We start from the raw sequence: 15,379 nt of genomic DNA on the forward strand, positions 1-15,379 counted from the left end.
CGAACCTATCTTCAAATTAATTAACCTAATAATTAATAATGATTATGGTTGTCCTATTTAGTGATGTTCATATGGAATCTGTTATAATCATTTAATTAATCAATTGGGTTGGGTAATTGATTATTCATTCTGATCAAGTGGATGAATTAATATTCATAAACTAATTAAAACAGGGGTGGATTACATACAGTGATAACTGGTGTAATTGTTGACAGAAGTGATAACTGCGTCACAGTTTAAATCCTTAATCAGTTGGAATATTTGACTTCGGGTATAAGGGTAATTTGACGAGGATACTCGCACTTTATATTTATGACCGATGGACTATTATGGACAAAAACCAGATAGATGTATCAAATAAACCAGGACAAAGGACAATTAACCCATGGTAATAAATTAAAATCAACACGTCAAACATCATGATTACGGAAGTTTAAATAAGCATAATTCTTTTATTATATTTCTCATCGTATCTTTATTTACTGTCATTTTATTACTCGCAATTTTATTTACTGTCATTTTATTTATTGTCATTATTTTACGCACTTTAATTATCGTCATTTATCTTTACGCTTAAAATATAGAATCGACAAACCGGTCATTAAACGGTAAAACCCCCCTTTTATAATAATATTACTACTTATATAATTATATATATTTTGTATAAATATAGTTAAAAATATAGTAAGTATCACCAGCTCCCTGTGGAACGAACCGGACTTACTAAAAACTACACTACTCTACGATTAGGTACACTGCCTATAGTGTTGTAGCAAGGTTTAGGTATATCCCATCCGTAAATTAATAAAACTTGTGTCATATTTTGTAGTATTTTGTATTAAAATATAGTACTATTTCGTACCCTCACGCTACAACATCAGTAGCGAACCGTCCGAGATGAGGGTTTGTCAAACCCATATGGCCATACAACATAAGTTCACGCCTACACTTACACCCTGCAAGTGTAACTAATGATAATCGAATCGAGGATTTCATTCTAAACTCGTATGTAGAATGTTTGTTTTTCTCTACTTGTGTTTACTTGGTTAAAAAGAAATGTTTATGTTTTCTCATCCCAAATGTAAGTTCAAAAGAGTAAAAGTGGGACTATGATCTCACCTTGAGCGCAAGAGTAAATAAGTACTTCGACAAGTAACGTGTGCAAAGAACAATGCTAGTCTTGACCTAAACAAATAGGTTGTATCAATAACGATAGTCACGATTGGTCAAAGATGTTCAATTAGTCTTATGGCTCGTTACGACTCGATTATGTAGCATGTGAATCAATTTGTCAAGTTTCATGCAAGATACAAGTATAGAAACAAGTTAGGAATGTTGCATAATCATTTGGTTAAGTTTGACAAAAAGTCAAACTTTGGTCGGTCAAAGTCAACGAAAAAGTCAACACGTTCGGGTCGGGTCCCGAACTATTTTTCTGAGGTTTTTAATCATATATGAGCATGTTAGAACAAGTTACATGTGAATCGGAGGTGCATAGCATAGCAAACATTATTCGAAAACTGACAAAGTTGGACAGACCACTTTGGCGCGCCGCGCGGGTATATGGCGCGCCGCGCCATTACCTGTACAGAGAAATCTGGCAGTTTTTAAGTTTTATGCACGAACCTAACTTCAAACAATCACCATTTATGACCCGCAAACAACCAAAACATGTATCTTATATCATCGGAAAGGTATTTTGACAAGGAAAACAACTAAACACATTTCAACAATCACATTTACTTTTACAACAACCAAAATCACATTCAAAGCTCCTCATTAAATGCATTCAAGTTCATAAATGAAATTTGATGATTCGGCAACCAATTTACATGAATGTTATGCCGTTTCGAAGGTGATCAAGCATACAATACAACCTAACACTTACAAATAACATTTCATGTCATTCAAAGCATTAAATGTTCACATTAAATTCTATCAAACCCTAACCAAAAACATCAAAATCACTAATCATGTTTATGAAGTTTTCTAAAACAACCTACACATCAAATTGAAGCTAGTGATACTAGGAACACATTTAATACATGCATTTATAACTTTTAACAACATTCAAACAACCAAATCACCAAATTAAACACACCAAAGTTCATACTCAAGTTAATTACTTCAAATAACGAAATCGAGCATATAAATCATATATTCATGTTAGACTTGAGCCATAGACACTAATTAACAACTTTATAACTTAAAAACATCAAGAACACAAAATCTAGTGATTTTAGAAAGTTACCCAAATGAGATGTAATCGGTATGGAATCGAAGAGGAAGTTGCAAGGATTCCAAATATGAAATTAGTTTAGATTGAAGCTTGCTAGATTTTGATTAGATGATGAATCTTTGAAATGGTGTTTGAGAGAATTTGTGAAAGTATTAGAGAAAAATGGAAAAGAAAAGAAATAATGAATGGAGGAGGAAGAGTGTTGACTCTTTGACCTAGTCACCTCTTTGCTCCTTTGTCAAACTTAGTCCCTCAACTTTGGAAACGGGTGCGTGAATTACCTAAACGAGATAATTTAAAACGCGTATTAACGGGAGATGTTATAAACATATAACGGAGTTTAAAATAGTATAACGGAAAAGTAAATGGAAAAAAAAGGCGGGATGTTACATTACCTACTCCTTAAAAGAAATTTTGTCCCAAAATTTAAGTAGGCGTAGTAGTCGTTGTTGCTTCCTCGGAATCTTGCGTTTCCGGAACTGGGAACAAGTGAGGGTATTTCTTTTGCATTTGATCTTGCCTTTCCCAAGTAAACTCGGGTCCTCTTTTGGCATTCCAACGAACCTTGACAATCGGAATTCAGCTTTGTTTCAACGTCTTGACGGAGGTGTCCAGAATTTCAACCGGTTCTTCCACAAAATGGAGTTTGTCATCAATAGTAAGTTCCTCGAGAGGGATGACGATATCGGGTTCCGCAAGACACTTTTTCAAGTTAGATACATGGAAGGTAGGATGAACGGAGTTCAATTGAGGCGGAAGATCTAAACGATAAGCAACGGTTCCAATACGCTCCAAGATTTCGAAAGGACCAATATACCGCGAATTTAGCTTCCCGCGTTTCCCAAAATGGATTACACCTTTCCAAGGTGTGACTTTTAACATTACTCGGTCACCGACTTGAAATTCGAGGTCGTTGCGTCGTTTGTCGGTATAACTCTTTTGACGACTCCGGGCCGTCCGAAGCCTATCTCGGATTTGTACGATCTTCTCGGTGGTTTCGTGAATGAGTTCGGGTCCGGTGATTTGCACGTCGCCTACCTCGGCCCAACAAAGAGGTGAACGACATTTTCGGCCATATAGCGCTTCAAAAGGTGCGGCTTTAATACTCGCGTGATAACTATTGTTGTAAGAGAACTCGGCGAGAGGTAAGTGCTTGTCCCAAGCTTTTCCAAAATCAACCACGCAAGCTCGTAACATGTCCTCTAAGGTTTGAATTGTACATTCGCTTTGTCCATCGATTTGAGGATGATATGCGGTGCTCATGTCTAAACGCGTTCCCAACGCTTCTTGCAAGGTACGCCAAAATCTAGAAACAAAACGGCCATCTCGGTCGGAGATAATCGATAAAGGTACACCGTGTCAGGCTGCGATCTCCTTGATGTAAAGTTGTGCAAGTTTCTCCATTTTGTCCGTTTCTTTCATGGCAAGGAAGTGTGCGGATTTGGTGAGACGGTCAACAATAACCCAAATAGTATCATAACCGCCCGACGTTTTTGGTAGTTTGGTGATAAAATCCATCGTTATCCTTTCCCACTTCCATTGCGGGATTTCGGGTTGTTGAAGTAATCCGGACGGTCTTTGGTGTTCGGCTTTGACTTTGGAACATGTCAAACACTTGGAAACATAAGTAGCTATGTCCCTTTTGATGTTCGGCCACCAATATTGTTGTTTAAGGTCATGGTACATCTTATTGGCACCGGGGTGAATCGAGTATCGTGACTTATGGGCTTCATCTAAAATAAGACTTCGTAGGTCCCCATATCTAGGCACCCAAATCCTTCCGGCGAAATATCGAAGTCCGGTCTCCCTAACTTCGAATCGAGAGACGAGAATGTTCAAGAGCTCGTGTGAAACGTTTTCATCCTTGAGAGCCTCATCTTGGGCTACCCAAATTTGGCTATTAAGGTTGGTGTGAATGGTGATGTTTAAAGCTCGGACACGAAGAGGCACCGCTCTTTCTTTTCGACTTAAGGCATCGGCTACTACATTTGCCTTTCCGGGATGGTAACGAAGCTCGCAATCGTAATCGTTTAAGGTTTCAATCCACCTTCGTTGTCTCATGTTTAGTTGCTTTTGATCGAAAATGTGTTGGAGACTTTTGTGGTCGGTAAAGATAGTACTCTTGGTTCCATAAAAATAGTGTCTCCACATTTTAAGTGCAAAGACAACGGCTCCGAGTTCGAGATCATGCGTCGTGTAGTTTCGTTCATGAATTTTGAGTTGTCGAGAAGCATAAGCAATGACTTTCGTTCGTTGCATCAATACACACCCAAAACCATGTTTCGAGGCATCGCAATTTACAACAAAGTCATCATTGCCTTCGGGAAGTGACAAGATAGGAGCGGTGGTTAGCTTCGTTTTCAAGATTTGGAATGTGGATTCATGTTCGGTTGCCCAAACGAATTTTCTTCCCTTATGAGTTAACGTGGTTAGAGGACGGGTAACCAAAGAAAAATCTTTGATGAATCTACGGTAGTATCCGGCGAGACCCAAGAATTGACGGATGTGAGTAGGAGTAGTAGGAGTCTCCCATTTACTAATGGCTTCGATTTTCGTTGGATCGACTTTAATACCTTGGTCACTTACAACAAGACCAAGAAATTGAACTTCCTTTAACCAAAATTCACACTTGGAGAATTTGGCATAGAGTTGTTCTTGTCTTAAAAGTTCAAGCACAAGTCGAAGGTGTTCCTCGTGTTCTTCTTCGCTTTTTGAATGGACTAAAATATCTTCGATGAACACGATAACGAATTTGTCAAGATACGGTTTGCACACGCGGTTCATAAGATCCATGAACACCGCTGGTGCATTAGTGAGACCAAATGGCATTACAAGAAATTCATAACTACCATAACGAGTTCGGAAAGCGGTTTTGGAGACATCTTCCCCCTTAACTCTCAATTGATGATAACCCGAGCGGAGATCGATTTTTGAATATATACAAGACCCTTGTAATTGATCAAAGAGGTCATCGATGCGAGGAAGAGGATATCGATTCTTTACCGTCAATTTGTTTAGTTCACGATAGTCAATGCACATTCGTAGGGATCCGTCTTTCTTTTTAACAAACAAAATCGAAGCACCCCAAGGTGAATGGCTAGGTTGGATAAAACTACGATCAAGTAGTTCTTGGATTTGACTTTGCAATTCTTGCATTTCGGATGGAGCGAGTCTATATGGTGCACGTGCTACGGGTGCGGCTCTCGGAATAAGATCGATTTGGAATTCAACCGGTCGATGAGGTGGAAGACCCGGCAATTCATCGGGAAATACATCGGAATAGTCACTAACAATTGGCACATCTTCGATGTGCTTCTCATCGGACTCGACTTTCTTAACGTGAGCGAGGATCGCAAAACAACCCTTACGGAGTAGTTTTCTAACTTTAATACACGAAACGAGGTTGAGTCCGGTGCAACTCTTATCGCCATAGACGATCAAAGGTTCACCATTCTTGATAGGGATTTGGATTGCGTTAAGATCACAAAGGATGTGAGATTTCATTTTGGCTAGCCAATTCATACCGATTATTACATCGAAGCTCCCTAGTTCCATGGGTATCAAGTCAATTTCAAACTCATTACCCAAAATGTTTAACGTACACCCCCGGTAATATGTGTCGGCACTCAATAGTTTTCCGTTGGCCACTTCAATGGTATAAGTGGTATCTAGTGGACGTGGTGGAGTATTAAAAGAATGAGTCAAAGTCTTGGATACAAAACTCTTATCGGCACCCGAATCGAATAAACAAGTAACATAAGTGTTGTTGAGAAGAAACGTACCCGTGACCAATTCATTATCATCTCGGGCTTCCTCGGTGTTGATGTTGAAAGCTCGGCCGCGCGTATTGGGGTTATCTTTCCTCTTCGGGCATGCATTTCTATAATGGCCCGTTTGGCCACATTCGTAACAAGTGACCGTTTTTGGAGGATTGGGCCCTTTTCGAGCGATGGGGGCGGCGCTTGTGCAATTGTTGGCCTTATGACCAACTCCTTGGCACCGGTGGAAAATTAGCTTGCCGCATTCACCCGAGTGGTGCTTGTGACATTTGTTGCAAAAAGGTTGAGTTCCGGCATAACCTTTCTTGCCGTCGTTGTTGAAAGGCTTTTTGGTGAAGGTATTGTTGTTGTAGTTGCTTGATGGAGTGGCTTCCCATTTCCTTTTGTTGCCACCCAATTTGTGTTCGGCCTTAGGAGCCGACACTACGATTTCATCAACTGTTTCAATCAATTGGCGGGCCATGTTTAAAGCGGCTTGGTGATTAACGGGTTTGGATGACATCACTCCTTGTTTGATGCTTTTTGGAAGACCGTCCATATATAGTTCAACCCTTTGATATTCGGGGTTCACGAGATTAGGACACATCAAGGATAGTTCGGTGAAGCGTTGGTTGTAGGCCTTGAGATCGTTTCCGACCGCCTTCAAAGTTCTTAGCTCTTGTTCGAGCTTTCAGGTTTCTTCGCGAGGGAAATATTCAACAATCATCTTTTCCCTTAAATCGGCCCAAGAGAGGGCATGAGCTTCATCGGTACCCACCGATTGTATATAGGTGTTCCACCATGTGAGGGCGACACCGGCGAAAGTGTGTGAGGAGTATTTGACCTTGTCTTGGTCCCGACAACCGCTTATGCTAAAGACGGCTTCCGTTTGCTCAAACCATCGGGTGAGCACGACCGGTCCCCCGGTTCCATCAAAAGTGTGAGGTTTGCACCCCATGAAGGATTTGTAGGAGCACCCTTCGTTTGAGTTACCGGCTCCATTATTGTTGTTGTTGTAGTTGTTGTTATTGTTGGAGGAGTGATCGGCCATGGCCGCTTCCACGGCGGTGGCTATCATTCGTTGTAGAGCTTGTTCGGGAGTCTCATGGCGTGGCACACGACGAGGAGGCATTGTTCCTTCAAAACACAAGAATACCGTTGATTAGTATTTTCAATAATACTAATCATGATATGGAATAAGGATAGAGAGAAAAAATTTTCCTTGACTCGCCTTAAATTCTTTATGCCACAATATCGGAACGTTCATATGAGTCACCGTAATATAATCCAGGAAATTATATTACCCTGATTCATATGTACATTCGACATCATTTCACTAAGTCAAGGTGGCGCGTCAATCAAATTAAACAACATGAGATTAAGATGAAATAAAAGTAGATGTGAGTAGAAACGTTCGAGTATAATGCACAAGTAGTCAAGTAATTCCTACTTCAAGTCTATATGCCGGTTGTAGTCTAGACTCACTAATGTACCCTATGACTCGGGGTTGACACCAGTGAACTCTAAATCCCTACAACCAACGCTCTGATACCATCTGTAGCGACCCGACAAAATCATGTTTGACGGCGCCGTCTACGTAGGTCCCATTACATGGTCATAAGTCTTTAAGACAAAGTTTGACCGAAAATATGTCGCATTCATTTCATAAGTGTGGATGTTTCAAAGTTTACAAAAGTAGTTTCCATAACTAGTACATAACGATGTTTAAGTACAAATGAAACACGTGCGACACAGTTTAAAGTAGTCAAAAGACGCTCCACATATGCATGTATACTCGACATCCAAAGCAATTATCAAAAGAATGAGCGGAAGCATGTATCACCTAATGTTCAAGGACCTGAGAAAAACATAGAAATCTGTCAACGAAAACGTTGGTGAAATCATAGGTTTAAGTAAGTAAGTGAGTAAAAGTAAGTCGAACCACAAGATTTACATCAATGATAAAATAGTAATACATTCTAAAAGTTAATATTCACGAGCACCCAATTATCAAGGCTTAACATTCCGTCCGTTGAACCCCATTAATAGTGCTAGAACAACACTGTTTCTCGAAAATATATTTCATCTGTGGACGGTAGCAAACCGTCCGAGATGAGGGTTTGTCAAACCTATATGGCCATACAACATAAGTTCACGCCTACACTTACACCCTGCAAGTGTAACTAATGATAATCGAATTGAGGATTTCGTTCTAAACTCGTATGTAGAATGTTTGTTTTCCTCTACTTGTGTTCACTTAGTTAAAAAGAAATGTTTATGTTTTCTCATCCCAAATGTAAGTTCAAAAGAGTAAAAGTGGGACTATGATCTCACCTTGAGCGCAAGAGTAAATAAGTACTTCGACAACTAATGTGTGCAAAGAACAATGCTAGTCTTGACCTAAACAAATAGGTTGTATCAATAACGATAGTCACGATTGATCAAAGATGTTCAATTAGTCCTATGGCTCGTTACGACTCGATTATGTAGCATGTGAATCAATTTGTCAAGTTTCATGCAAGATACAAGTATAGAAACAAGTTAGGAATGTTGCATAATCATTTGGTTAAGTTTGACAAAAAGTCAAACTTTGGTCGGTCAAAGTCAACGAAAAAGTCAACACGTTCGGGTCGGGTCCCGAACTATTTTTCTGAGGTTTTTAATCATATATGAGCATGTTAGAACAAGTTACATGTGAATCGGAGGTGCATAGCATAGCAAACATTATTCAAAAATTGACAAAGTTGGACAGACCACTTTGGCGCGCCGCGCGGGTATATTGTGACGACCCGGGAATTACCGACCAAATTTAAACTTAATCTTCATATGATTTCGATACGATAAGCAAAGTCTGTAATGTTGAGTCTCGAAAAATTTGAAACTATGTTTATATATTCAATTGACCTTCGACTGTTTCCAACGATTCACGAACAACTATTTGTAAATAGATTAATATATATTTAAGTATGTATATATATATGTACATGAATATTACTTGTAAATATATAATATTATATTTAGTTGTTTAAAAGAATATAATTAATATATTTTTACTTGTTAATTAAGATTTGTTATATATATATATATATATATATATATATATATATATATATATATATATATATATATATATATATATAGAATGTGTATATTGAAAATGAATGATTTCGAGCCTAATTAGTAAACGTCAGTAACACTCGATTGACATTTCGTTAGTTTTAATATAGATATATTACATGTTCATGAAGAACTAAAATAAAAGTTGAACTGTAAATCGATTACGAAGATGTTAGATTTGTTAAAGATATTTTTACCTTTTTAAGTTTAAATATTAGTACTCCGTACATATAAATTGGAACAGAAAATAAATATTTATCGAACCTTTTTGAACAGTTAACGAGTGAAATAATTAAATACATTTAATCTAAAAATTTGGGCTTTTAGAAACACTTTTATACGCTAACTGTTTAGCAATGGACACGATATAGCCATCCGGGATAAACTGTCGGTAGAGTAAAACAACTTTGAGACTGTTCACTGTTTCTTTCTTTTTCATTCCACTAGTTTAATTATTGTACAATATTTTAATTATTATTATTATTTTATTATATGTTATAATAAGAACCTAATTCTATATATATAAATATATATCTACGCGTATACAATGGAAACCACCATGCTCCTCGATCACTTTTAGTCTAATTTATATATCCACCAATCATCATCATTTTACAAAGAAAACTATGGTCTTCTGATTTGTTTGTTTTGCCACACGAACAAACCACCCAGAACAACCTACAAATTTTTATTTTCTTTCTATACTTGTTCAACTACTAGACTACTATTAGAACTCTTGCTCATTTCATTGTTGTTGATCGTTCTTGTTACGAGTAAACCCGACCCAAAACGCACCCCATAAACCACCATATGCAATTAATCACGGTTTGTTTCTACTTCTATTTTCTATTAGAACACCCAATGCTGTTAAACCTACTGATGTGTATGTTATCCACTTCTACTTCTGTTCGACACAACAACAACCAAACCAACCATCATGATCTCCACCGGTCACCATCACCATTCTCCATTTTTTTTTTCTCCTTTCTCTCTCTCTCATCTCTCTCTATCGTCTAACACTCTCTCTCTCTCTTCAACCGAGAATTACATCAAACCACCTGCAACTCGCGTTTAATCCTTCTGTTTGCAATCGTTTCTATCAAAAAAAAACACCACTTTGAACTCACCACTACTGGTTCATCATCACCACAAAACAGACTCCATCACCACCCTATAAATCCTGTTACCGTTGCCATTAAACCACTATTGTTATCTAGTTAACCACCACCATTAGCAGCGATTACTGTCGCTGATACTCTCTTCGTTTTCTATTACGGTGAAGAAGACGATGGGATGAAAATGATGATGGAGAGTTGAAAAAGATGATGATGGGGGAAGGGTAAAGATGATGGTTAAGGTGATGATCACGATGATCATAACGATGATGATGATGATCATATGGTGATGATGATGACTGATGAAAGCGACGAAGATGATTTTGATGATGAGGGATGATAGCGTGCTAATGATGATGAAGAATAATGATGAGGATCGATAACCTGTGAATTTTTTTTCTTCCTTCTCATTGGTGACGGCTGTGAAGGCCAAGAACAGAAATTTTTTTTTATTTAAACCGATTAAAACAGCTGGATCACTTAATCTGTAATGAGATTGGGCCGTTTATATGGATCCAATTAACATTCAAATGGGTTTCATATTGTTGGGCTGTAACAGTTTAATTCGCTTTAAATATTTAGGCCTGCGAATTAGCACTAGATGTAACAAAGTGGTTCAGTGGTTTAGGAGTGTTTGCATTAGCATGAGGTCGTGGGTTCGAGCCCGGTTCGAGGCATTTGTTATTAGAAAAGCTTTGGAGAGGTAGTTTACTTATCAAATTTCTTTTTGTTATCGTTATTATTATTATTATTATTATTGTTATTGTTGTTGTTATTATTAGTATTAATTTTATTATTATTATTATTATTATTATTATTATTATTATTATTATTATTATTATTATTCTTATTATTATTATCATCTTATTATTATTATTATCATTACCCTATTTATTATTATTACTATTATCATTATTATTAAGTATATTTATAAAAATTATTATTTTCATTATCGTTATTATTAAACTTATCACTTTATTTAAAAACTACTATTATTATTATAAATATCATTATTTCTATTATCATTACCATTTTTATTAGCAATATTTTTATTATCATTATTATTATTTTTAACATTATTATTATTACTATTATTATTATTATTATTATAAGATAACACAACTTTTTATTTATTATTATTAATATTATTGTACCAAATAACAATTAGTTACGTAAGACTATAATTAATACATATAACATACTAAAATAACAAGTATATTACTAATATTAATATATAAACTTATTTGATTATTATTATATGTTTTAATATATATAAATGCTATAGGTTCGTGAATCCGAGGTCAACCCTGCATTGTTCAATATAGTCATATGTATTTTTACTACAAAATACATTAGGTGAGTTTCATTTGCCTCTTTTACCCTTTATATTTTTGGGCTGAGAATACATGCACAATTTTTATAAATGTTTTACGAAATAGACACAAGTAATCGAAACTACATTATATGGTTGAATTATCAAAATCGAATATGCCCCTTTTTATTAAGTCTGGTAATCTAAGAATTAGGGAACAGACACCCTAATTGACGCGAACTCTAAAGATAGATCTATCGGGCCCAACAAGCCCCATCCAAAGTACCGGATGCTTTAGTACTTTGAAATTTATATCATGTCCGAAGGAGGATCCCGGAATGATGGGGATATTCTTATATGCATATTGTGAATGTCGGTTACCAGGTGTTCAATCCATATGAATGATATTTTTGTCTCTATGCATGGGACGTATGTTTATGAGAAATGGAAATATGAAAATCTTGTGGTCTATTAAAATGATGGAAATGATTATTTATGTTAAACTAATAAACTCACCAACCTTTTGGTTGACACTTTAAAGCATGTTTATTCTCAGGTACAAAAGAAATTATCCGTTGTGCAATTGCTCATTTTAAAGATATTACTTGGAGTCATTCATGGCATATTTCAAAAGGCGTTGCATTTGAGTCGTTGAGTTCATCAAGATTATTACTAAATCAATTATAGTTAGATATATTATAAAATGGTATGCATGCTATCAACTTTCGTTGTAATGAAAGTTTGTCTTTTCAAAAACGAATGCAATGTTTGAAAAATGTATCATATAGAGGTCAAGTACCTCGCGATGTAATCAACTTTTGTGAATCATTTATAATCGATATGGACTTCGTCCGGATGGATTAGGACGGGTCTTCACAGTTGGTATCAGAGCGGTGGTCGTAGCGAACCAGGTCTTGCATTAGTGAGTCTAACTAGTAGTTGTTAGGATGCATTAGTGAGTCTGGACTTCGACCGTGTGTGCATGTCAAAAGTTTTGCTTATCATTTCGTGTCGAAAATCATCTGCTTATCATCCTTAGGAAATTACCTGTTTATCATTCTTAGTCTAGACACACCTTACTGCAATGATTGCATAGACAGTGTATAGATAAATTCATATCTTAGCGTATCTGTTATTGTTACTTTTGCCTGACAACTTCCGTAGATTTCTCCGTAACTTATGGGATTTTAGTATAATATATGCATATGTAAATTATGTATTGCAGGGTACTAACCTACATCCTATAAACTATTTCTTATCGAAAAATCCTTCATCTGATCGTACGAGATGAATCCCTCAACCAGTTCGAATTCCTCAGATTCCGACAGCTATTCCGATATGGAGTTTCACCTAAGCTTCAAAAGCAGTGTCACCAGAATGAATCAACCAATTCATCTGATGGGTTGGTAGTCGACTTAATCAATGGAGACGCGAAAAAGGCGATCCTTTTCACCAACCAAATTTACCTCTTGATGAAGAACCCGAAGCACTTACCAGTGAACTAGTCCGAAACACCATTTTCACCCTCAATTCCCGGATAACTCGACATGCTTATATTCTATTTAAAATTCCAAACCTTATTCATTCACTCGTTTCAACCGACAATCATCCCAGAATAATAGAAGAAGTCAACAAACTTCGCGCTCGAGAAATAAATTTGGAGAATATGGTGCAAAATTTACCAGCTTCAGCAACATCACCGGCACCAACAGTACCACCAACAACCCAAGTTTCAACATCACATGCCTCAACATCTCATTCTGTATCTCGAGTATAATCATCGTTCTACGTATCGTTCTATATCATTTATCTTCGTCCGACATGGCGATTATGTAATCTCTAATATTTTAGAGATTCTGTATTCTTGTTCTAACGGTAAATCAAATGAGTCTAATATCATATTGACTCATTAAATCCATGATTACATCTGAAGAAAATATATATGTATATATATTTTTTCATAAAGACTGTAATTAAAAATTCTTTCGTACAAAGTGTTAATTGTGAAAATATTTTAACGGGTAGGTAATACCCGAGGAATATTCAGATTTCAAATTAATAAGCTACACAGTACATTCTTCCAAATCTGATTCAACAGTCACTTACTATCCAATTTACAACCACCGATATACATATCCGTTCACCGCAGAATAACCCTTTTCATTCAATTTCATATTTGAATTTTGATTTATCAAAATCCAACAAGTGGCACAATGAAGAAAACATTTAACAAAATAAAATTTGTTAGAAATAAACAAACTAACTATGAGAAATTTTGTTAAGAATCCACGCTAACAAAATCCTAGCTAACTGTTCCTAGCTAACTGATTACATTTTATTTATCGTAATCTAATTATCGCAAATTACATTCTCGCAATTTTATTTATCGTCATTTAATTTCTGTTATTTACTTTACGCACTTTATTTATCGTTATTTAATTTTTGTCATTTAGTTTTCGTACTTTAAATATCGGGACACGTATACAAAGTTTGAACATATCATATCGACGCATATATATATTATTTGGAATAACCATAGATACTCTATATGCAGTAATGATCAAGTTCTCTATACAGGGTTGAGGTTGATTCTATAATAATATATATACTTTGAGTTGTGATCGAGTCGACGTATTAATTATTTCGAATACTATATATTGCTAACTGTGGACTATCAACTGAGAACTACCAATATTGGACAATTAAAATGAATTAAAATACTGATTATAACATATGAAACTAAACAATTCTTCAAGTTTGCCACTTGATTTCATCTTAAACCTCATTTTGTATCTCGACGATTACAATCTGCTTTCAAACCTTTCATGTTTCTTGAAAACACCTCAATCGATAGGATGAATCAACCGCACTTCATCTACGGAAGAAAAGATTTATGCACCTGAGAAACTCTCGGCAACTGAGTAAAATTTTAACACGTAGCCGCGTCAGATCCTTTGGCATTTGTTAAAAAAAAAAAAAACTTTGCGATCCCTTTTCAAAGTAGCCAATTTTGTCACAGCTCCAGCAAGTCAACTTCGACTTTTCATTCGAAGTAATCTTACTATAATCCTGATATATATACAATTAACCTTTTGATACCGGATAATTCTTTTATATTCCACCATATTACCAGCAGACGTACCAGCAACCTTATTGCTTCTTGGCTTAAATCTCTCTGACAAATCATTATATTTATTCATTGAAACCGTATCATATACTCATCCGCATCTTGTAACGAGAACTGCCATACCAATTACCGGGAATCAGCAATCAGTACTTTGAAAACTCACAGCATATCTACATCAACAGTTATATGTATAACATTCATCTCTTAGAATTATGATCTTTCATCTGAAATCCTGAAAAGCACTCAGTCTACAAATCAATACTCTGAATATTGAAAAAGCTTAATGAAGCAGCAGAAACCATAGATAACCGTAAACGACCTTAATCATCGAAAGTTTGATGATAAAGAATAGTATGTTTGGAAAAGCTCAGAAAAGTTAGAACTGGAAAACGGATTGAGCTAACCACGAAGGAGACCAAGGACAAATACAAGGACCATACCATATATTCAAAGAACCCAAGTAATTCTGGATCCGATGAAACCTTCAACGAATATCTTACTCCGTACCCATGTTAAAATCTTGCGGAAAATCTTTCTTCATCAACCATCGAACTTAGAAATTCCAAAATATCATCATAAATATCTTCGATATTTCTGAAGATATTTTCATAAATATTCTCATCCGAAATTATTTATCTCTTCGTGCTATCTATATTACATCATAAAGGAAACTACTTTAGTTTCTAAAATTCTTTAAAATTCGAGTTTAAG

This window comes from Rutidosis leptorrhynchoides, chromosome 2, assembly GCF_046630445.1.
Source record: "Rutidosis leptorrhynchoides isolate AG116_Rl617_1_P2 chromosome 2, CSIRO_AGI_Rlap_v1, whole genome shotgun sequence".
NCBI lineage: Eukaryota > Viridiplantae > Streptophyta > Magnoliopsida > Asterales > Asteraceae > Rutidosis > Rutidosis leptorrhynchoides.